A 23694-nucleotide genomic window follows, 5' to 3' on the forward strand; every position below is an offset into this window, starting at 1 on the left:
AGTCCATGGAGGTGAGGAGAGGGCACAGTCCTGCAGCTGTAGTCCATGCAGGTGAGGAGAGGACACAGTCCTGCAGCTGTAGTCCATGGAGGTGAGGAGAGGACACAGTCCTGCAGCTGTAGTCCATGGAGGTGAGGAGATGACACAGTCCTGCAGCTGTAGTCCATGGAGGTGAGGTGAGGACACAGTCCTGCAGCTGTAGTCCATGGAGGTGAGGTGAGGACACAGTCCTGCAGCTGTAGTCCATGGAGGTGAGGAGAGGGCACAGTCCTGCAGCTGTAGTCCATGGAGGTGAGGAGAGGACACAGTCCTGCAGCTGTCGTCCATGGAGGTGAGGAGAGGGCACAGTCCTGCAGCTGTAGTCCATGGAGGTGAGGAGAGGGCACAGTCCTGCAGCTGTAGTCCATGGAGGTGAGGAGAGGACACAGTCCTGCAGCTGTAGTCCATGGAGGTGAGGAGAGGACACAGTCCTGCAGCTGTAGTCCATGGAGGTGAGGAGAGGACACAGTCCTGCAGCTGTAGTCCATGGAGGTGAGGAGAGGACACAGTCCTGCAGCTGTAGTCCATGGAGGTGAGGAGAGGACACAGTCCTGCAGCTGTAGTCCATGGAGGTGAGGTGAGGACACAGTCCTGCAGCTGTAGTCCATGGAGGTGAGGAGAGGGCACAGTCCTGCAGCTGTAGTCCATGGAGGTGAGGAGAGGGCACAGTCCTGCAGCTGTAGTCCATGGAGGTGAGGAGAGGGCACAGTCCTGCAGCTGTATTCCATGGAGGTGAGGGCACAGTCCTGCAGCTGTAGTCCATGGAGGTGAAGATAGGGCACAGTCCTGCAGCTGTAGTCCATGGAGGTGAGGAGAGGACACAGTCCTGCAGCTGTAGTCCATGGAGGTGAGGAGAGGACACAGTCCTGCAGCTGTAGTCCATGGAGGTGAGGAGAGGGCACAGTCCTGCAGCTGTAGTCCATGGAGGTGAGGAGAGGACACAGTCCTGCAGCTGTAGTCCATGGTGGTGAGGAGAGGACACAGTCCTGCAGCTGTAGTCCATGGAGGTGAGGTGAGGGCACAGTCCTGCAGCTGTAGTCCATGGAGGTGAGGAGAGGGCACAGTCCTGCAGCTGTAGTCCATGGAGGTGAGGAGAGGACACAGTCCTGCAGCTGTAGTCCATGGAGGTGAGGAGAGGGCACAGTCCTGCAGCTGTAGTCCATGGAGGTGAGGTGAGGACACAGTCCTGCAGCTGTAGTCCATGGAGGTGAGGAGAGGGCACAGTCCTGCAGCTGTAGTCCATGGAGGTGAGGTGAGAGCACAGTCCTGTAGCTGCAGTCCATGGGACGTTGGTGATTGCATGGCCCCTGTGTTCTAGTCCCCAGGCTGGGGTGACTGTAGATTCATGTCTGATTCTGTACATACCCCATGTAACCACCAGGTGTACAAAAAAACAAGCACCCACGTGTGTGGACACCCCTGTGCACACCCACATACAGGTACATTTATAGACATGCACAATCCACATCTCAGGCACACTCATATCTACTGCATCCTAATGTGATCCCCACAATGGAGACTGATCTTACTGAGCAAGATGCCGAGGAGGTAAACCTTGCCACGGTTCCACAACACTCAAGCCTGTTCCACCACCACCACCCTCGCAGTTTTCCCCGAGGCTTGGTCCTTGTTGCTGGCTCCTTTTCCTGAGGACCTGTGTGCTTCCTGGCGCACAGAGAGAACCCCTGCCCAGGTCTTCCTGTCGTCCTCCTCCTCCATCTGACTGCGGAAATCAGATTGTCCCATCGGACCACAGCAAGAGGCCAGCCCCAGGAGGGTGGTGGCTTCGCCGTCCACATCCAGAGGAAGAGCAGAGTGGTGTTGGCAGGGAAGAGACGGCCAGCCTGGGCTCTCCTCTGGGGCATGAGTGTTGGGTGGGTATGTTGGGCATGGTTGGGTATGCGTGGCATGTGCTGTGTATGGGATGTAGTGTGCATGGATGTGTGCTGTGTATGGGATGTGGTGTGCATGATGTGTTGTGTGCATGGGGTGCACATGGTGTGCATATGTGATGCATTCTGTGCTTGGTGTGCATGGTGTGTGTTGTGTGCATGGGGTGTGCATGGTGTGCATATGTGGTGCATTTTGTTCTGTGTAGTGTCCATGTATATGGTATGCCTGTGTTACAGAGGCGTACTGCTCTATGTGGCATGCTGTGTCTCTTGTATGTTTTTCATCTGTGTGTGGTGCTATGTTACATGTGCATGGTGTGTTCTGGGTGTGTACAGAGTCTCATGTACCTATATGGAATGGCTGCTGCTGTATCTTCTACATGATGTGTGCTGTCTGTGCATGGTAAGTACTGTGCCTTTATGGCATGTGATGTGTGTGCATGGCATGTGTTAGACCTGTATGTTGTGTGCTGTGTGTGCATGGTGCATGCTATATGTGCATGGCATGTGTTATTCCACAGCATGTGCTGTGTGTTCATGGTGTGTGCTGTGTGTGCATGATGTATGTTATATGTGCATGGTATGTGCTGGGTGTGCACAGCATGTGTTATACCTCCATAGCGTGTGTTGTGCATGTATGGCGTGGTTGGGTGTGCATAGCATGTTTTATAGCCCCATAGCATGTGCTGTGCGTGCATGGCATGGCTGGGTGTGCATGGTGTGTGTTATACCCCCATAGCATGTGCTGTGTGTTCATGGCATGGTTGGGTATGTATGGCATGTGTTATACCTCCATAGCGTGTGCTGTGTGTGTATGGCATGGTTGGGTGTGCGTGGCGTGATTTATACCCCCATAGCGTGTGCTGTGTGTGCATGGTGTGGCTGGGTGCACATGGCGTGTTTTATACCCCCATAGCATGTGCTGTGTGCGTATGGCATGGTTTGGTGTGCGTGGCGTGTTTTATACCCCCATAGCATGTGCTGTGTGTGCATGGCGTGCCTGGGTGCACGTGGCGTGTTTTATACCCCCATAGTGTGTGCTGTGTTTGCATGGCATGGTTGGGTGTGCATGGTGTGTTTTATACCCCCATAGCGTGTGCTGTGTGTGCATGGCGTGGCTGGGTGTGTGTGGCATGTGTTATACCCCCATAACCTGTGCTGTGTGTGTATGGCGTGGTTGGGTGCGCGTGGCGTGTTTTATACCCCCATAGCCTGTACTGTGTGTGCATGGCATGGTTGGGTGTGCATGGCATGTGTTATACCCCCATAGCGTGTGCTGTGTGTGCATGGCGTGGCTGTGTGTGCGTGGCGTGTTTTACACCCCCATAGCTTGTGCTGTGTGTGCATGGTGTGGTTGGGTGCGCGTGGCGTGTTTTACACCCCCATAGCCTGTGCTGTGTGTGTATGGCGTGGTTGGGTGTGTGTGGCGTGTGTTATACCCCCATAGCCTGTGCTGTGTGTGCATGGCGTGGCTGGGTGTGCGTGGCATTTGTTATACCCCCATAGCGTGTGCTGTGTGTGCATGGTGTGGTTGGGTGTGTGTGGCGTGTGTTATACCCCCATAGCCTGTGCTGTGTGTGCATGGCGTGGCTGGGTGTGCGTGGCATTTGTTATACCCCCATAGCGTGTGCTGTGTGTGCATGGTGTGGCTGGGTGTGCGTGGCGTGTGTACCCCCATAGCGTGTGCTGTGTGTGCATGGCGTGGCTGGGTGTGCGTGGCGTGTGTACCCCCATAGCGTGTGCTGTGTGTGCATGGTGTGGCTGGGTGTGCGTGGCGTGTGTACCCCCATAGCGTGTGCTGTGTGTGCGTGGCGTGGCTGGGTGTGCACGGCGAGCTCTTGCCTGCATGGTGTGCGCTGGGCGTGAGGGACGTGGTGCTGAGCGCGGCCTTTGTCCTGAGGCTGCTGTGCACCGCTGGAGCCCGGGGGCCGTGGTGGAGCACCAAGCCCCTCACCAGCTCAGTGGTGCACAGGGAGCTGTGCCTACAGCCGGCAGCACTGGGCAGACACCGTGGCCCTGGGTTTCGACACCAGGCGGGGCGGGAGGGCGGGTGGGATGAGCCAGGTGCAGACTCAGGGGCCTGAGCTGCGGGCCTGCCTGGCGGGGTCAGCGCCAGCTCGTTGCCCTGATCTCTCTGCTTGGATCTGGTTTGAAATTTTCCACGGGCCCCCGTGTGAAAGATGTTCCACTGGAGCCAAGAGGCCGGGCTCCCCTCTCCAGGGGCCTGACCAGGCCTGTGCAGGCGGATCTGCTCTTGTCGACCGTGCGGGCGGGAGGCTGGAGGGCCAGGAACTCCGGGATCAACAGCAGGGCTGGGAGTCCCGGCAGGGAGGAGGTGATGACCACAGGCCTTAAGAGGACCAGGACAATAGAGAGGAGCCAGCACCAACCCGGCAGGGAGGAGGTGATGACCACAGGCCTTAAGAGGACCAGGACAATAGAGAGGAGCCAGCACCAACCAACGCAGACAGCACAGCAGACTCCCTGAGACTCAGCACCCAGCACCAACGAACACAGCTCAATACAAACCTCCCTGAGACTCAGCACCCAGCACCAACCAACGCAGACAACACAGCAGACTCCCTGAGACTCAGCACCCAGCACCAACGAACACAGCTCAATACAAACCTCCCTGAGACTCAGCACCCAGCACCAACCAACGCAGACAGCACAGCACAGACTCCCTGAGACTCAGCACCCAGCACCAACGAACACAGCTCAATACAAACCTCCCTGAGACTCAGCACCCAGCACCAACCAACGCAGACAGCACAGCACACTCCCTGAGACTCAGCACCCAGCACCAACCAACGCAGACAGCACAGCAGACTCCCTGAGACTCAGCACCCAGCACCAACGAACACAGCTCAATACAAACCTCCCTGAGACTCAGCACCCAGCACCAACCAACGCAGACAGCACAGCACACTCCCTGAGACTCAGCACCCAGCACCAACCAACGCAGACAGCACAGCAGACTCCCTGAGACTCAGCACCCAGCACCAACGAACACAGCTCAATACAAACCTCCCTGAGACTCAACACCCAGCACCACTGCAGACAGCACAGGCTCCCTGAGACTCAGCACCCAGCACCAACCAACACAGCTCAATACAAACCTCCCTGAAACTCAGCACCCAGCACCACTCTATACAGCACCTACAAACATCCCTGGGACATAGCACCCAGCACCTCCTGTGACTCTCCATCAAAATTCAGAGTCCGTGCTCCCCACACCAGGAGGATCCTCCCCAGCCTTCAGATGGAGGAGGACTGGCAGCCCAGAGACTGTAAGAAAACATCTGGAGTCAATTTCATGACCTGCCTAAGATCCCAAGAGGAATCGTGACCTCTTATCGTCCAAAGCAGGACGTCCAGGAGTCAAGAGCAGGCTGGGATGAACTGAGCCCGTCTGCATGTGGCAGCAGAGGCTGTGGCGACTGGGCCTCAGGCCTGAGCCTCTGCTCCCACAGCTGGAGGCGGGCAGTGTCCCTCCTGCCCCCGGGGGGGTTGCTGAGCACAGATGTTAGGGCTGCTCCATCGCCAGGCAGCAGAGCTGCGCCTGCACTGCCCAGGACCCGCCCAGGACCCGCCCACCAGCCCTGGGCGAGGTCGAGGCTGGGCACCTGTTCCTCTGTCAGACAGCTGCTCCTCTGCTGGACACCTGCCCCTCTGCTGGACACCTGCACCTCTGCTGGACACCTGCCCCTCGGCCGGACACCTGACCCTATGCTGGACACCTGCCCCTCTGCTGGACACCTGCTCCTCTGCCTGGACACCAGTTCCTCTGTCAGACAGCTGCGCCTCTGCCGGACACCTGCTCCTCTGCCGGGCACCTGCCCCTCTACTAGACACCTGCTCCTCTGCTGGACACCTGCCCCTCTACTAGACACCTGCTCCTCTACTAGACACCTGCCCCTCTGCCGGGCACCTGCCCCTCTACTAGACACCTGCTCCTCTACTAGACACCTGCCCCTCTGCCGGGCACCTGCCCCTCTACTAGACACCTGCTCCTCTGCTGGACACCTGCCCCTCTACTAGACACCTGCTCCTCTACTAGACACCTGCCCCTCTGCCGGGCACCTGCCCCTCTACTAGACACCTGCTCTTCTGCCGGACACCTGCCCCTCTACTAGACACCTGCCCCTCTGCCGGGCACCTGCCCCTCTACTAGACACCTGCCCCTCTGCCGGGCACCTGCCCCTCTACTAGACACCTGCTCCTCTGCCGGGCACCTGCCCCTCTGCCGGGCACCTGCTCCTCTGCCGGGCACCTGCCCCTCTGCCGGCCACCTGCTCCTCTGCCGGGCACCTGCCCCTCTGCCGGCCACCTGCTCCTCTGCCGGCCACCTGCTCCTCTGGGTCCTAAGACGCCTTCCCAGCTGAGTTCCGATGGACAGAGTGAGCAGGGCAGGGCCCTGGAGCTCGGCCTTGGCCCTGACACCCACAGCGAGGGACCCTGGCCCTCCTTCCACCTCTGCCTGGGCGCTGACCCTGGACCAGAGCAGCTCAGGAGCGTGAGCACCTCGGGGGCACAGGATCCGCAGGGCCTCCTGCAGATGGCCACTGCCCGCTGGCTCACTGAGCACGCTGGGCTGCCCAGCCGTGGGTCGGGCATGGGCCCTGGGCTGGCCGGAGACAAGCTGCTCAACTGAACTTCCCTCCCTCTGTCCCTCGGGAAGGACGGCTGTGCTGTGGCCCCAGCTTCAGAGCAAGTCTGCAGCCTGAGGCAAATCGGCTCCACCGTGCGGAGCCCTGACTCTGGTCTAACTGCCGCCGCTCGGGCCGGCTGACCGCAGGTGAGTCTGCCGAAGCCGGGTGACCGCAGGTGAGTCTGCCGAAGCCGGGTGACCGCAGGTGAGTCTGCCGAAGCCGGGTGACCGCAGGTGGGTCTGCCGAAGCCGGGTGACCGCAGGTGGGTCTGCCGAAGCCGGGTGACCGCAGGTGGGTCTGCCGAAGCCGGGTGACCGCAGGTGGGTCTGCCGAAGCCGGGTGACCTCCAGCGGGTCCTGCTGAAGCCGGGTGACCGCAGGTGGGTCTGCTGAAGCCGGCTGACCGCAGGTGGGTCTGCTGAAGCCGGGTGACCACAGGTGGGTCTGCCGAAGCCGGGTGACCTCCAGCGGGTTCCGCTGAAGCCGGCTGACCTCCAGCGGGTTCTGCAGCCCAGGAGCCTGTGGGCAGGGAGCCTCCTGCAGAGGCCCTGCCTCCGTCTCCGGGGTTCTGTTCCCAGAGGGAACGCCCTGCTTGTGGAGGAAAGGATGCCTCAAGCTTCGTTTTCCCTCAGTGCAGACGGTGGACACGGTAGTGGACTGTACCTGCCTGGCCTGCACAGGTGTCCCCTCTTCCCTCCGCAGCCCACCCAGTGGACCCCCGAGAGCAGCTGGTTATATCGCTCTGCCCGGAAGCCCCGCAGCCTGGGGGCTGGAACAGCAGAGGTCTACTCCCCGTCCTGGAGGCTGGGGGTCCCAGGTCCAGGCGTGGGCAGGGCTGGCTCCTCCCCAGGCCTCCCTCCTGGGCTGGCAGAGGCCGTCTTCTCCCTGGGTCCTCACAGGGTCGTCCCTCTGTGTGCGTCTGTGTCCTCACCTCCTCTTCTACCAGGACCCCAGTCCTGTGGGGTCAGGGCCACCCTGGGGACTTCACTGCGCCTCAATCACCTCTGTGAAGATTCGTTGCTACACATGGTCACATCACAAGGTCCTGGGGCCAGGGCTGCAGCAGAGGAATTGGGGGTAGGCAATTCAGCCCATCCTACTCCAAACCAGGAATGGATCCTATCTGGACACAGGGTCTCTGCAGAGGCAGTGAGTGCAGGGTCCTGAGAGGAGCCCCTCCTGGTCAGGTGGCCCTGAGGCCATGGCGGTGTCCTCACAAGAGACAGAAGAGGAGACACAGACACAGAGGAGGAGCCACGTGGAGACGGAGGCAGAGGCTGGAGGGCTGGGGCCTCCTGGAGCCCAGGGCCACCTGGAGCCCAGGAGCTGGAGAGGCAGGAAGGAGCCTCCCTGAGCCTGTGGAGGCAGCTGGACACCATGGGAAGAGGCTGGTCCTGTCCACATCTTGACCCAGAACCTGTGCAGGGGACCTGGTGTGGACACGGGGTCTCTGCAGAGGCAGTGAGTGCAGGACCCTGAGAGGAGCTCCTCCTGGTCAGGGTGGCCCTGAGGCCATGGCCGTGTCCTCACAAGAGACAGAAGAGGAGACACAGACACAGAGGAGGAGCCACGTGGAGACGGAGGCAGAGGCTGGAGGGCTGGGGCCACCAGCCCAGGGCCACCTGGAGCCCAGGAGCTGGAGAGGCAGGAAGGAGCCTCCTGGAGCCCATGGAGGGAGCAGCCCTGGGACCCTGACCTCAGCCTCTGCCCTCCAGGGTGGGGAGCTGGACTGGGGGGGTGACAGCCCCTGGTCCCAGGTTCCATCCACCATCATGGCAGCCCCAGCACTAAGCCACCCTCCAGCTCTGACCCAGGTCTGCCTCCTGGAAACCCCAGGACCTTGCTGCCCAGGAGAGTCTGAGCTGTTTCCTCTGCCCATTTGGTCAGCAGCATTCTCCCAGGCCAGCAGGGGACAGCTGGCCCCACTGTTCATCCTGCAAAGCCAAAGGAGCCCCACCAGCAGCCCTTCCCTCAGGCAGGGCTGTGGCCACAGGGATGGCGCACCCTTGCAAGGGGACAGTGCCCACCATGGTGCCACCCCTCAGGGACATGCCTCGGGTGCGCAGAATGCCCGGCACCCTCCCTGCTGGCTCTGGGAAGGACCTCCACGGGCGTGGGACCCCCGCTCACAGCAGGACTGCAGACAGTGGGTGCTGTCCCCTGTCCCCAGTAGCTGAACAGGACGGCAAGGAGGGACCCAGAGGGGGCATGGAGACCACAGGAGTCCCAGCCTCACCACCCTCACCCACCAGCTGGGTCCTCATGGTGGGAAGTCAGGGTGTGTGGGTGGCCGGCGCCCCCTCATGACGGGGAGCCCGCCCGGAGTCCCCCAGCTCCACACAGGTGTGGCCTGAGCCCGGCGCCCTCACGGAGCGAGACTGGGGAGCGCAGAGGCCCGCGGCGCGCTGCTCCGCAGACCAGGGCCTTCAGCGAGCCCTGCTCTGGGCTGCGTGGGGCTCGGCGGGGCCATGGCCCTGGCGGTCTCCGCCCCCGACCCTGGCGGGGCGGGGGTCTCTGCCCAGCGCCGCCCCTGTTGGGGGACCTGCCGGTGCCGCCAGGCCTCCGCGGGACTCGCGGCTCCTGCTCGCCACCTGCAGGCGGAGCTCGGCGGCTGCGCGAGACCCCGCGCCCCGCGGCCTCCAGGCGCCTCCCTCCCTCCCAGCAGCCGACCTCTGGCCCGGGACCTCGGCCCCACCGCCGCTGAGCCCCTGGAGCCCTGGCGGCCTTCGCCGTCCCTGGCCTTCGGGGCGGGGGTCGCTTCCCGGTCAGGACCCGCCTCCAGCGTCCGCCCACGCCGGCCCGCCCCCCGGGACGCGGCAGTGCGGCTCCGTCCACAGGAGCTGCCGGCGAGGAGAGGCTGGGGGCCGGAGGCCGAGCCCAGCCTCCCAGGGCTGCAGGGCACCTGAGCGGCGGCCTGGGCGCAGACCCCGCGTTTCGCAGTCGCCGCGCAGGACGCTCAGTCGGCGGCTGCCCGTGTGTTGGAGCCGGTCGCTCCTGCATTCCGGGCTCCAGGTCCACGAGGGCTGGACCGCGCTTCAGAGCGTCCTCCGCGCTCGCAGTTCCGAGTTCCCCGCTGACCAGGCCAGCTGCGGCCTCCCACCGACTCCAGCAGAGATTCCAGGATGACTCCCCATCCTGTCCCGGGTTTCAGGCCCTAGGGCTGCTCTGGGTGGTGGACAGTGCCCGCCCTCGGGGCAGCAGTGGCCACACCGGACGGTCCCTGTCCTCCGGGCAGCCCCAGATGCGCTCATCACGTCCCTCTCCCCGGATGGCGGCTGGCGGCTGGGGCAGTCCCTTCTGGAGGGAGGTCCCCGCAGGCCCAGCTCCGGTCAAGGAGAAAACTCGGCCCAGACCTGCAAGTCTGCTGTTTCTGACCGGCTGACGGAAACGCGTCCTGTCCACGCGATGCGCGGCCCCCAAAGCAAACGCTCGGAACCCACGACCGGCCGAGTCACTGCTTTGTAAAGTTTTGTGTCAATCAAATAAATTAGTAGGTGTTGGGTGAAAAGGGGGGTCTGTGGACAAGCAGGTCCTGAACCCCTGAGGGTGGCGCGGGGTCCACCTGCAGCCTGCTGAGGATGAGGTGTGTGCACGCGCGCGTGCAAGCCCTCCCACCTGGTGTCTGTGACCACTTTCTCTCTGGTCCCAGGGTGGGACCTGGGGTGCTCTGCACTGAGCCACGTCCCCAGCCCTGTCTACTTTTAGAGACAGGCTCCTGCTAGCTGCTTGGGGCCTCCCTAAGCTGCCGAGGCTGGCCCCCAACCTGCCATCCTCCTGCCTCAGCCTCCCAAGCTGCAGGCGTGGCCACGGTGCCCTCTCTCGGGACCACTTCTGACGGGTGTGGCCTGGGCACGTGTGGCAGTGACCGCTTGGCCTGTGAAGGCGTCAGCGTCCCTCACGACGCCGCTGTCCCCTTCAGACGCGCTCTCCCGGCAGATGTGACAGGTGGCACGGGTCCCCCACCGTGCTGTGCCACACGCGTGCGTGCTTGAGCGAGAGCACACGAGTGTGCGTGGGACGCTCCCGGGAGCCGGGCGCGGGAGGCTTAGAAGCAGAAGCGACGTCCCTCGCTGGCCCCTGACCTCAGCCTGCTGCCCTGCAGGGCTGGGGAGCTGGGCTCCTGTGGGCGAAGTCCCCGGGCGTGGCCACTTGTCACGCGGCCCAGGACCCGCCTACTGGGGCCTCTGCGGGCTCTCTGGGTGGGGCGGCCCCGTCCTCTGCGGCACAGGGAGGCCCGCAGCCACCACGTCCAGGTCCACCGGTCGCAGGCATGATCCTCTGCTGGTGCCGGGAGGCCAGGGAGGAGACGGGCCTGGAGGGTTAGGGATGTGCCTCTGAAGTGCGCTGACCCTGCGGAGAGCCGTCCCCTGCAGAGGGCGGAGGAGCGACCTGCAGAGACCACTGTGCCTGGCCTCCCTAGGACCCGGCCTCCCTAGGACCCGGCTGCCCCTCACCCTGGGACCCCACAGAGGGCCTCTCACCTGACCTCCCTAGGACCCGGCCTCCCTAGGACCTGGCCTCCCTAGGACCCGGCTGCCCCTCACCCTGGGACCCCACAGAGGGCCTCTCACCTGGCCTCCCTAGGACCCGGCCTCCCTAGGACCTGGCCTCCCTAGGACCTGGCCTCCCTAGGACCTGACCTCCCTAGGACCCGGCCTCCCTAGGACCTGGCCTCCCTAGGACCTGACCTCCCTAGGACCTGGCCTTCCTAGGACCTGACCTCCCTAGGACCTGGCCTTCCTAGGACCTGGCCTCCCTAGGACCTGGCCTTCCTAGGACCTGGCCTTCCTAGGACCTGGCCTCCCTAGGACCTGGCCTCCCTAGGACCTGGCCTTCCTAGGACCTGACCTCCCTAGGACCTGGCCTTCCTAGGACCTGACCTCCCTAGGACCTGGCCTCCCTAGGACCTGGCCTTCCTAGGACCTGGCCTCCCTAGGACCTGACCTCCCTAGGACCTGGCCTTCCTAGGACCTGGCCTTCCTAGGACCTGGCCTCCCTAGGACCTGGCCTCCCTAGGACCTGACCTCCCTAGGACCTGGCCTTCCTAGGACCTGGCCTCCCTAGGACCTGGCCTCCCTAGGACCCGCCTGCCCCTCACCCAGGGACCCCACAGAGTCCACTGTGCCAGGCCTCCCTAGGACCCCACTGGCCACCTGCCTGGCCCTCCCTACTGCAGTCCCGTCCACTGGGCCTCCTGGGAGGGTGGACCCCACCGGCCGGGCTCTGGTGGCCTGGCAGCGAGCCCTTGATTTAGGCCAGCATCTGCCGCAGCCCACGGTCCTGCTGCCTCCACAGTCCAGCCAGCGAGGCTCTCAGGAGGGGACGCTGAGCCAGCCCCTTGGGTCCACGTGACCACACTCCTGACCCCGGCTCTGGGTGCTGGCCCGTGTGTCCACAGTCCCCAGAGACAAGGGTCCTGTCCTTGAGGAGCTCTGGCTGGGCTCCTCCAGCAGACCCTGCCCTGGGCCTTCCTGGTCCACCCAAGGTGAAGGACCTGGGCACACACTGCAGCCACTCAAGGCCTGACCAAGGGCCAGCTCAGGAAGCAGAGGCCCCAGTGGACGCCTGTGTCCTGCAACTTGAGGCCCCGTCCAGGGCCAGCTCAGGAAGCAGGGGCCCCAGTGGACCCCTGTGTCCTGCCATTTGAGGCCCCGTCCAGGGACAGAGCAGGAAGCAGCCTGGCCCCAGTGGACGCCTGTGTCCTGCCACTTGAGGCCCCGTCCAGGGCCAGCTCAGGAAGCAGCCTGGCACCAGTGGACGCCTGTGTCCTGCCACTTGAGGCCCCGTCCAGGGACAGAGCAGGAAGCAGCCTGGCCCCAGTGGACACCTGTGTCCTGCCACCGAGGCCCTGTCCAGGGACAGAGCAGGAAGCAGCCTGGCCCCAGTGGACGCCTGTGTCCTGCCACTGAGGCCCCGTCCAGGGCCAGCTCAGGAAGCAGCCTGGCCCCAGCGTCTGGGGAGCAGGTCCTGAGGGGCTGGAGCTGAGGTCCCTCCTCCTCCCAGGGCAGGACGGGCCGCACACCTGGCCTCTCTCCAGGCCTCCCCCCCAGAATGAGAGGTGGCCTCCAGGCAGGACTGACTGGGCTCGTGCCTCCAGCAGGTGCCAGGTACTGACCCAGGCCAGCCACAGTGGACCTGTCACCCCTGGCTCCAGTGACCGCTGTGTCCCTCCCACCACTCGTTCACCCTGCATCTGGCCCTTCTGGGGGCGCCTGAGTGAGCTCAGTTCACACTGCGCCCCTGACCCTGACCCTGACCCTGGCCCTGACCCCTGGCCCTGACCCTGACCATGGACCTGACCTGACCCTGGCCCTGACCCTGACCCTGGCCCTGACCCTGACCCTGGCCCTGAGCCTGAGCCTGAACCTGACCCTTGCACTGACCCTGACCCTGACCCTGAGCCTGAGCCTGACCCTGGCTCTGGCCCTCACCCTGGCCCTGGCCCTGGCCCTGACCCTGGCCCTTACCCTGAGCCTGACCCTGGCCCTGACCCTGACACTGGCCCTGCCCCTGCCCCTGACCCTGACCCTGGACCTGACCTGACCCTGGCCCTGACCCTGACCCTGACCCTGAGCCTGACCCTGGCCCTGGCCCTGACCCTGACCCTGGCCCTGGCCCTGACCCTGACCCTGGACCTGACCTGACCCTGACCCTGACCCTGGCCCTGGCCCTGACCCTGACCCTGCCCCTGCCCCTGACCCTGACCCTGGACCTGACCCTGACCCTGACCCTGGCCCTGACCCTTGACCTGGCTGCAGCAGCCTGAGGTTGAGCAGCCCGGCCCCTCAACCCATGAAGCCCCAGAGCCCAGGCCTCTCCTGCTCCTGCGTGAGACCCAAGAGGCCAGTCGCACAGCTGGGCACAGGGAGCTGCCCAGCTGGACGCGGGCTCCCTGAGAGCCCCCTGCAGAATCGGGGTCTGAGGTGCGTGTGAGTGATGAAGGGGTCCGAGGGGGACCCAGGAGGGTCCCAGGCGCCTCGTGACATCCTGCAAGGTCCCCACCCATCCGCCCGCAGCCTGCAGCCCTGCTGTCCCCTCTGGGGACCCTCGGCACCAGCTGCCAATCGTCCTGCCTCCCGCAGACGCCCCTGGGTCTCCCGGCCTGGGGAGGCCAAGGCACGGACACCCTGGGAGGGACACGCGACCTGCGATGTGGAGGGCCAGCCCAGGTGTGCAGTGACCGGGCTGGGCACCCTGGACGGAGGAGGGGTCAGCTGACAGGGGGAGACCCGTGGGAGCATCTGGGTCACCGCGTGGCCTTCTCGAGAGCCCTCAGGGACAAGGTACCATCCCGTCGCTGCGCTGCCCAGGGCCCCATGATGCAGCTGTGGGCCTCGTGCAGACGCCTCCGTGGGAAGCAGGCCAGCACTGTGTGCAGAGCGGGCGTGAGGCTGCACAGCGCGCGGAAAGCAAGAGGGGTCCTGGAAGAGGCCGGAACGTCCAGGAGGCCGACCCGCCCACGGGCAAGGAGAGCCAAGACCTACCCAGACGACGGCGGGAGAGAAGCAGGGACCAGAGAGGCAGAGCAGGTCCAGAGGTGGACGCCCTGGTGCTGGGCACACGAGGAGGCCAAGGCCAGAGGATTGCAAGTTGAAGGCCAGCCTCAGCAACCTAGTGAGCCTGTCGCAAGATGAAATTAACAGGGCTGTGGAGGGTCCTGGGGTCTCAGGGCTGTGGAGGGTCCTGGGGTCTCAGGGGCTGTGGAGGGTCCTGGGGTCTCAGGGGCTGTGGAGGGTCCTGGGGTCTCAGGGGCTGTGGAGGGTCCTGGGGTCTCAGGGGCTGAGGAGGGTCCTGGGGTCTCAGGGGCTGTGGAGGGTCCTGGGGTCTCAGGGGCTGTGGAGGGTCCTGGGGTCTCAGGGGCTTGGAGGGTCCTGGGGTCTCAGGGGCTGTGGAGGGTCCTGGGGTCTCAGGGGCTGTGGAGGGTCTTGGGGTCTCAGGGGCTTGGAGGGTCCTGGGGTCTCAGGGGCTGTGGAGGGTCTTGGGGTCACGGGTGCTGTGGAGGGTCCTGGGGTCTCAGGGGCTGTGGAGGGTCCTGGGGTCACGGGTGCTGTGGAGGGTCCTGGGGTCTCAGGGGCTGTGGAGGGTCCTGGGGTCTCAGGGGCTGTGGAGGGTCCTGGGGTCTCAGGGGCTGTGGAGGGTCCTGGGGTCTCAGGGGCTTGGAGGGTCCTGGGGTCTCAGGGGCTGTGGAGGGTCCTGGGGTCTCAGGGGCTGTGGAGGGTCTTGGGGTCTCAGGGGCTTGGAGGGTCCTGGGGTCTCAGGGGCTGTGGAGGGTCTTGGGGTCACGGGTGCTGTGGAGGGTCCTGGGGTCTCAGGGGCTGTGGAGGGTCCTGGGGTCTCAGGGGCTGTGGAGGGTCTTGGGGTCACGGGTGCTGTGGAGGGTCCTGGGGTCTCAGGGGCTGTGGAGGGTCCTGGGGTCACGGGTGCTGTGGAGGGTCCTGGGGTCTCAGGGGCTGTGGAGGGTCTTGGGGTCTCAGGGGCTATGGAGGGTCCTGGGGTCTCAGGGGCTGTGGAGGGTCCTGGGGTCACGGGTGCTGTGGAGGGTCCTGGGGTCTCAGGGGCTGTGGAGGGTCTTGGGGTCTCAGGGGCTATGGAGGGTCCTGGGGTCTCAGGGGCTGTGGAGGGTCCTGGGGTCACGGGTGCTGTGGAGGGTCCTGGGGTCTCAGGGGCTGTGGAGGGTCCTGGGGTCTCAGGGGCTGTGGAGGGTCCTGGGACCCCCCTCGGGTGGCTGTCGCCTGGGTTAGGTGCCCAGCCTCTGCTGAGATTGCCTGGCCTCCAGGGTGGCGCTGCCCACGGCTGCCCGGGAGGGGTGGAGGGCGGCACAGGGTCCTCCCGGATCGCGGAGCTCCGCTGCGGGAGGTCCAGGGGCCACTCCCCTGGCCTTGGTCAGCAATCTCCAAACTCCTGAGCTTGCGACACAGGTCAGTGTCCAGGAGGCCCCGGGCACATGTGAGGTGCACCGGCCAGGCAGGGCAGGGGCAGCCCACTGGCCAGCCCAGGTGACCAGCCACACAGCGTGCCAGAGCAGGAAGATCCAGGGTGGCTGGTGCAGGCCTTGGGGACACGTCCCATGTCACTCCCAGGACAGGGACAAGGGATGATCCAGGCCTTGGTGACCATGGTCACATGTCACTCCCAGGACAGGGACAAGGGATGATCCAGGCCTTGGTGACACATCACATGTCACACAGGGCAGGGACAAGGGATGATCCAGGCCTTGGTGACACATCACATGTCACACAGGGCAGGGACAAGGGGTGATCCAGGCCTTGGTGACCATGGTCACATGTCACTCCCAGGACAGGGACAAGGGATGATCCAGGCCTTGGTGACACATCACATGTCACACAGGGCAGGGACAAGGGATGATCCAGGCCTTGGTGACACATCACATGTCACACAGGGCAGGGACAAGGGGTGATCCAGGCCTTGGTGACCATGGTCACATGTCACACAGGGCAGGGACAAGGGGTGATCCAGGCCTTGGTGACCATGGTCCCATGTCACACAGGGCAGGGACAAGGGGTGATCCAGGCCTTGGTGACATGTCACATGTCACACAGGGCAGGGACAAGGGGTGATCCAGGCCTTGGTGACACGTCACATGTCACACAGGGCAGGGACAAGGGATGATCCAGGCCTTGGTGACACGTCACATGTCACACAGGGCAGGGACAAGGGGTGATCCAGGCCTTGGTGACACGTCACATGTCACACAGGGCAGGGACAAGGGGTGATCCAGGCCTTGGTGACCATGGTCCCATGTCACACAGGACAGGGACAAGGGATGATCCAGGCCTTGGTGACCATGGTCACATGTCACACAGGGCAGGGACAAGGGGTGATCCAGGCCTTGGTGACCATGGTCACATGTCACACAGGGCAGGGACAAGGGGTGATCCAGGCCTTGGTGACCATGGTCCCATGTCACACAGGACAGGGACAAGGGATGATCCAGGCCTTGGTGACCATGGTCTCATGTCACACAGGACAGGGACAAGGGGTGATCCAGGCCTTGGTGACACGTCACATGTCACACAGGGCAGGGACAAGGGGTGATCCAGGCCTTGGTGACCATGGTCCCATGTCACACAGGACAGGGACAAGGGGTGATCCAGGCCTTGGTGACCATGGTCACATGTCACACAGGGCAGGGACAAGGGATGATCCAGGCCTTGGTGACCATGGTCACATGTCACACAGGGCAGGGACAAGGGGTGATCCAGGCCTTGGTGACCATGGTCTCATGTCACACAGGACAGGGACAAGGGGTGATCCAGGCCTTGGTGACACGTCACATGTCACACAGGGCAGGGACAAGGGGTGATCCAGGCCTTGGTGACCATGGTCCCATGTCACACAGGACAGGGACAAGGGGTGATCCAGGCCTTGGTGACCATGGTCACATGTCACACAGGGCAGGGACAAGGGATGATCCAGGCCTTGGTGACACGTCACATGTCACACAGGGCAGGGACAAGGGGTGATCCAGGCCTTGGTGACACGTCACATGTCACACAGGGCAGGGACAAGGGGTGATCCAAGCCTTGGTGACACATCACATGTCACACAGGACAGGGACAAGGGGTGATCCAGGCCTTGGTGACCATGGTCACATGTCACACAGGGCAGGGACAAGGGGTGATCCAGGCCTTGGTGACCAAGGATCCTCACCACACCCAGGGTAGATGATGGTCAGGCCTGGGTGACCACTGACCTTCGCCACACCAGGGAAGGTGGTGGCCCTTTCTGGGTGACCACTGGCTCGTGTCACACAGTATCCGCACTGGACCAGAGTGGAGCCCACAGTGGGCCCCGTGGAGGGGCAGGTGTCCTCGGTGGGCTGTGGGTGTCAGGGTAGTGTCCCGTCCTCGCCTGGTCTGTGCCGAGGTCCACTTCGTGCTCGACAAGGGCCCCGGGGAGAGGCTCACGCACCCACTGGGCGCAAGCGTCCCTGCTCCTCTGGTCGCGACGGCCTTTAAAGGTCCAGCGCCTCGGCCGGAAGCAAGCAGGGAGCCCGTGTCCGCCCCGCGGCCCTGGACACGGCCCTGGACACCAGCCTGCTCCCCGGATCTTGTTTGAGAAGGGAGGACCGTGGTCCCTTCTGCCTGGGACGCACCCGGTGACCGCATTTCCTGCGTGTCGTCGTGAGTTCAGGGGTGACCGGCTACTGCTGGTGACCCCGTGTCCCCAACAAGAGCAGAAGGTCGAGGCCAGCGTGATCGTTTCAAGTGGCAACAGAGAGAGAAGGGCCAGCGGCCGTGTCTGCCCCGTCCTCTCCGGCTGCACCTGACCGCCCGTCCCCGTCCCTCCTCTCAGGACACAGGGTCGCCCTCGGCCCATCCCGGGCAGAGCAGGGACGGCACAGAGGACCTCGGCAAGGGCCCCGCACAGGGACCTCCGCAGCTGAGGCCAGTGTGGCCACAGGCCCCGTCCCCGCCTGGCCGCAGGGACGGTCCCTGTGCTGCTCCTCCCACTCCCGAGCCTGGGCACTGGACTGGCCTCCAGCAGCAGGTCCAGCAGCCCCGAAAGCAGCGCTCAGCCCTCTGAACGTGGCCGCCTGCGGGTGACCTGGCTCATGGGCAGGGTGGTGTCCACTGCAGCTGCCTGTAGGTGACCAGGGCCCAGGGGCATGGTGTCCACTGCGGCTGCCTGTAGGTGACCAGGGCCAGGGGCAGGGTGGTGTCCACTGCGGCTGCCTGTAGATGACCAGGGCCAGGGGCAGGGTGGTGTCCACTGCGGCTGCCTGTAGGTGACCAGGGCCAGGGGCAGGGTGGTGTCCACTTGGCTGCCTGTAGGTGACCAGGGCCATGGATAGGGTGGTGTCCACTGTGGCTGCCTGTAGGTGACCAGGACCATGGATAGGGTGGTGTCCACTTGGCTGCCTGTAGGTGACCAGGGCCAGGGGCAGGGTGGTGTCCACTTGGCTGCCTGTAGGTGACCAGGGCCAGGGGCAGGGTGGTGTCCACTTGGCTGCCTGTAGGTGACCTGGGCCAGGGACAGGGTGGTGTCCACTTGGCTGCCTGTAGGTGACCAGGGCCAGGGGCAGGGTGGTGTCCACTGCGGCAGCCTGTAGGTGACCTGGCCAGGGACAGGGTGGTGTCCACTGTCGCTGCCTGTAGGTGACCTGGGCCAGGGACAGGGTGGTGTCCACTGCGGCTGCCTGTAGGTGACCAGGGCCAGGGGCAGGGTGGTGTCCACTGCGGCTGCTGTAGGTGACCAGGGCCAGGGGCAGGGTGGTGTCCACTGCGGCAGCCTGTAGGTGACCTGGCCAGGGGCAGGGTGGTGTCCACTGCGGCAGCCTGTAGGTGACCTGGCCAGGGACAGGGTGGTATCCACTGCGGCTGCCTGTAGGTGACCAGGGCCATGGACAGGGTGGTGTCCACTGCGGCTGCCTGTAGGTGACCAGGGCCATGGGCAGGGCTGGTTGGCCACTCTCAAGGGCTCATCTTCGCTGGGCTCTGCTGCACTGGGCCGTCCACCGGGGGCCGGGGCTTGATTTGCTCCTCAGAAGTGACCTTGCCCACTCTGCTTGGACTGAGGCACACTGAATGGGAGGGACCTGGACACACAGCCAGTGGACAGAGCCCCCCACAAGGCACCCACAGATCCAGAGACCCCCGGGGGACAGGGCTGCTCTAGCTAATAGCAGTACTCTGGAAGGTTGTGGTCATCACCTGAGAAATCACCAAGCCCAGGGGGGAGGCAGACGCAGGATCTCCGTGAAAAAGACCCCTTCTGTCAACTGAAAATAAATCAGGCATGGCGGTGCCCGCCTGTAATGCCTATGGCTGGGGAGGCTGAGACAGGAGGATCACGAGTTGGAGGCCAGCCTCAACTTAGCAAGTGCCTAAGCAACTTAGTGAGACCCTTTCCTCGAAGTAAAGAGATGGTCAGTGCCCCTGGGGTCAATCCCTAACCCCCTCCCCCAGTCACACTTTAAAGGGGCACATTCCTGAGAGCTGGCCAGGGCTGTGGGTGGCGCCTGGCTCTGGGCAGGTGGAGGTGGCTCTGGGCAGGTGGAGGTGGCCCTGGGTGAGCCGGGGGCACTCGGGCAGCTGGGCCAAGCCGATTGCGACAGCAGGGATTTGTTCCCGGGCTCAGGAGTGGTCTGCGGTCTGACCTGGGTTGAGTGGTCAGCCCGAGGGGGCAAGAGGGCAGGGTTGGCAGCTGCACCCCTGGCCTGGGCCCCTGGTCACCCAGGCCGGGAGGAAGTGGGTCCAGGGTGGGGACGGTGCTGGGAGGATCCCTTCCCCCTGCGAGGGGCCGCCGGCGGGCTGGAGCCAGGACGAGGGCCACTCGCGGTGAGAGGCCCTCACTTCAGGGAAGGACGACGCTCCCGGGAACGCTCCGTCCCTTTGCTGACCAGGTGCTCAGCGATCAAACGCCGCCGGCCGCGGCCCGGATGTCGCAATCCAGCGGAGCTCAAGCGCCCGTTTGAGTGGCGGGGCTCCTGGGTGACCCGGTGAGCAGCAGCCGCAGGGCTGCGGGCGGTGCGCGTCCCCGGGGGGTCCCCTGCCCACCGGCTGTCCAGCATCCTCGGTGACCCCTTGGGGGCCTGCTGCCCCGCAGTCCCGCGCGGGCGCCGACCCCGGCTCCTGCCCGCCCCGCGGAGCCCGGCCCGACCCGCCGCCTCCAGAGCTGGGGGCGGGGTCTGCGACAGGTCCGCTCCGGAGGCCGCGCCTCCCTCCTCCCGGAGGCCTGCGGGCCTCCAATCACAGGCGGCCCAGTGCGCTCAGGAGTGCAGAGGCCGCGCGCCGCCGGGAACTCCGCGGGCCGAGGTAGGGGCCGGGCTCGTCCCTGCGGGTGGGGAGTCCGAACGGAGGGGCTCGGGACCCCATCCTGTCGCTCAGGCCGCCAGGGTCTCAGGGTCCGGGCTTCCGGGGCCGGTCGGCTGGCGGCCTCCAAGGCCGACCCCAGGACAGCCTGGGCGCGGGAGGCCCGTGGCGGAGGTTCCCAGTGCCAGGAAAACGGCAGAAGCAGCTGCGGCCGGCGCCCCCTCCCGGAGGCCGGCGGATCGCGCTCTGCGCTCTGCAGGGGCGGGAAGGGCAGGGCAGGGCGGCCAGGTGAGCAGGGCCGGGCGGCAGGTGCGCAGGAGGAACTCGCGGATTCGCACGCCAGGCCTTCATTCACCGGAAGGCTATGCGTTGACTGTCCACCGCCGGTCACGCAGCACCCGCCCTGGCCGCGCCTGCCCCGCAGTCCACCTGGGTCGTTCGTCTGCATCGCTCACCCGCCACGGGGTGGACGGTTACAACTTCCTCTCCTTCCCAGCCATGGCCTCTGGGCTGTGAGGACAGGAGAGATCTGAGGAGCAGGTGTGCGGGATCGCTGGTCCAGCAGGTGTGTGGCCAGGGATGGACTGGAGGGTGCGGGGAACTGTGGGCCTCCCTGTCTGACCCAAGCCTTGTACATGACGGGAGCAGGGGACGTTAGGGGTGTAGGACCTGCTAGGGTGAGGCTGAGGTCCAGGTGTCCAGGCCGGTGGGGACAGTCCCCCGTGTCAGGACCCGGTGTGGAGGATGTGGGGACAAGAGAGTCCCTGTGTCAGGACCTGGTGTGGAGGGTCTGGGGACAAGACAGTCCCTGTGTCAGGACCTGGTGTGGAGGGTCTGGGGACAAGAGAGTCCCCTGTGTCAGGACCTGGTGTGGAGAGTCTGGGACAAGAGAGTCCCCTGTGTCAGGACCTGGTGTGGAGGGTCTGGGGACAAGAGAGTCCCCTGTGTCAGGACCTGGTGTGGAGAGTCTGGGACAAGAGAGTCCCCTGTGTCAGGACCTGGTGTGGAGGGTCTGGGGACAAGAGAGTCCCCTGTGTCAGGTCCTGGTGTGGAGGGTCTGGGGACAAGAGAGTCCCCTGTGTCAGGACCCGGTGTGGAGAGTCTGGGGACAAGAGAGTCCCCCGTGTCAGGACCTGGTGTGGAGGATGTGGGGACAAGAGAGTCCCCTGTGTCAGGACCTGGTGTGGAGAGTCTGGGACAAGAGAGTCCCCTGTGTCAGGACCTGGTGTGGAGGGTCTGGGGACAAGAGAGTCCCCTGTGTCAGGACCTGGTGTGGAGAGTCTGGGACAAGAGAGTCCCCTGTGTCAGGACCTGGTGTGGAGAGTCTGGGGACAAGAGAGTCCCCTGTGTCAGGACCTGGTGTGGAGAGTCTGGGACAAGAGAGTCCCCTGTGTCAGGACCTGGTGTGGAGGGTCTGGGGACAAGAGAGTCCCCTGTGTCAGGACCTGGTGTGGAGAGTCTGGGACAAGAGAGTCCCCTGTGTCAGGACCTGGTGTGGAGGGTCTGGGAACAAGAGAGTCCCCTGTGTCAGGACCTGGTGTGGAGGGTCTGGGACAAGAGAGTCCCCTGTGTCAGGACCCTGTGTGGAGGGTCTGGGGACAAGAGAGTCCCCTGTGTCAGGACCTGGTGTGGAGGGTCTGGGGACAAGAGAGTCCCCTGTGTCAGGACCTGGTGTGGAGGGTCTGGGGACAAGAGAGTCCCCCGTGTCAGGACCTGGTGTTGAGGGTCTGGGGACAAGAGAGTCCCCCGTGTCAGGACCTGGTGTTGAGGGTCTGGGGACAAGAGAGTCCCCCGTGTCAGGACCTGGTGTGGAGGGTCTGGGGACAAGACAGTCCCCCGTGTCAGGACCTGGTGTTGAGGGTCTGGGGACAAGAGAGTCCCCTGTGTCAGGACCTGGTGTGGAGGGTCTGGGGACAAGAGAGTCCCCTGTGTCAGGACCTGGTGTGGAGGGTCTGGGACAAGAGAGTCCCCTGTGTCAGGACCTGGTGTGGAGAGTCTGGGGACAAGACAGTCCTGTGTCAGGACCTGGTGTGGAGAGTCTGGGGACAAGACAGTCCCCTGTGTCAGGACCTGGTGTGGAGGGTCTGGGGACAAGACAGTCCCTGTGTCAGGACCTGGTGTGGAGGGTCTGGGGACAAGACAGTCCCCTTGTCAGGACCTGGTGTGGAGGGTCTGGGGACAAGAGAGTCCCCTGTGTGAGGACCTGGTGTGGAGGATCTGGGGACAAGAGAGTCCCCTGTGTCAGGACCTGGTGTGGAGGGTCTGGGGACAAGACAGTCCCCTGTGTCAGGACCTGGTGTGGAGGTTCTGGGGACAAGACACTCCCCTGTGTCAGGACCCTGTGTGGAGGGTCTGGGGACAAGAGAGTCCCCTGTGTCAGGACCTGGTGTGGAGGGTCTGGGGACAAGACAGTCCCTGTGTCAGGACCTGGTGTGGAGGGTCTGGGGACAAGAGAGTCCCCTGTGTGAGGACCTGGTGTGGAGGATCTGGGGACAAGAGAGTCCCCTGTGTCAGGACCTGGTGTGGAGGGTCTGGGGACAAGACAGTCCCCTGTGTCAGGACCTGGTGTGGAGGTTCTGGGGACAAGACAGTCCCCTGTGTCAGGACCTGGTGTGGAGGGTCTGGGGACAAGACAGTCCCGTGTTACGACCTGGTGTTGAGGGACTGGGGACAAGAGAGTCCCCTGTGTCAGGACCTGGTGTGGAGGGTCTGGGGACAAGAGAGTCGCCTGTGTCAGGACCTGGTGTGGAGGGTCTGGGGACAAGAGAGTCCCCTGTCAGGACCTGGTGTGGAGGGTCTGGGGAGAAGACAGTCCCGTGTTAGGACCTGGTGTGGAGGGTCTGGGGACAAGAGAGTCCCCTGTGTCAGGAACTGATGTGGAGGGTCTGGGGACAAGACAGTCCCCTGTGTCAGGACCTGGTGTGGAGGTTCTGGGGACAAGACAGTCCCCTGTGTCAGGACCTGGTGTGGAGGTTCTGGGGACAAGACAGTCCCCTGTGTCAGGACCTGGTGTGGAGGTTCTGGGGACAAGACAGTCCCGTGTTAGGACCTGGTGTTGAGGGACTGGGGACAAGAGAGTCGCCTGTGTCAGGACCTGGTGTGGAGGGTCTGGGGACAAGAGAGTCGCCTGTGTCAGGACACGGTGTGGAGGGTCTGGGGACAAGAGAGTCCCCTGTCAGGACCTGGTGTGGAGGGTCTGGGGACAAGACAGTCCCGTGTTAGGACCTGGTGTGGAGGGTCTGGGGACAAGAGAGTCCCCTGTGTCAGGAACTGGTGTGGAGGATGTGGGGACAAGAGAGTCCCCTGTGTCAGGACCTGGTGTTGAGGGTCTGGGGAC

At 64.2% G+C, this 23694-nt stretch overlaps 1 protein-coding gene across 5 annotated transcripts in view; it reads left to right on the forward strand.

Annotated features, from left to right (window-relative positions):
- The first annotated feature begins 19768 nt into the window (after positions 1-19768).
- Positions 19769-23694, forward strand: part of Plcxd1 (phosphatidylinositol specific phospholipase C X domain containing 1) — a 12929-nt gene continuing 9003 nt past the window's right edge. The window contains exons 1-2 of one of the 5 annotated variants that reach the window (XM_047538281.1): positions 19770-20044; positions 20854-20922. The gene's annotated coding sequence lies outside the window, so the exon portion shown is untranslated. Of the gene's footprint in view, positions 20045-20073; positions 20361-20387; positions 20646-20752; positions 20923-23694 lie in introns of those variants that run through there. The other 4 variants (XM_047538279.1, XM_047538280.1, XM_047538283.1 and 1 more) reach the window with 4 other exon arrangements.

The sequence above is a fragment of the Sciurus carolinensis genome, unplaced genomic scaffold, assembly GCF_902686445.1.
Source record: "Sciurus carolinensis unplaced genomic scaffold, mSciCar1.2, whole genome shotgun sequence".
NCBI classification, from domain to species: Eukaryota; Metazoa; Chordata; class Mammalia; order Rodentia; family Sciuridae; genus Sciurus; species Sciurus carolinensis.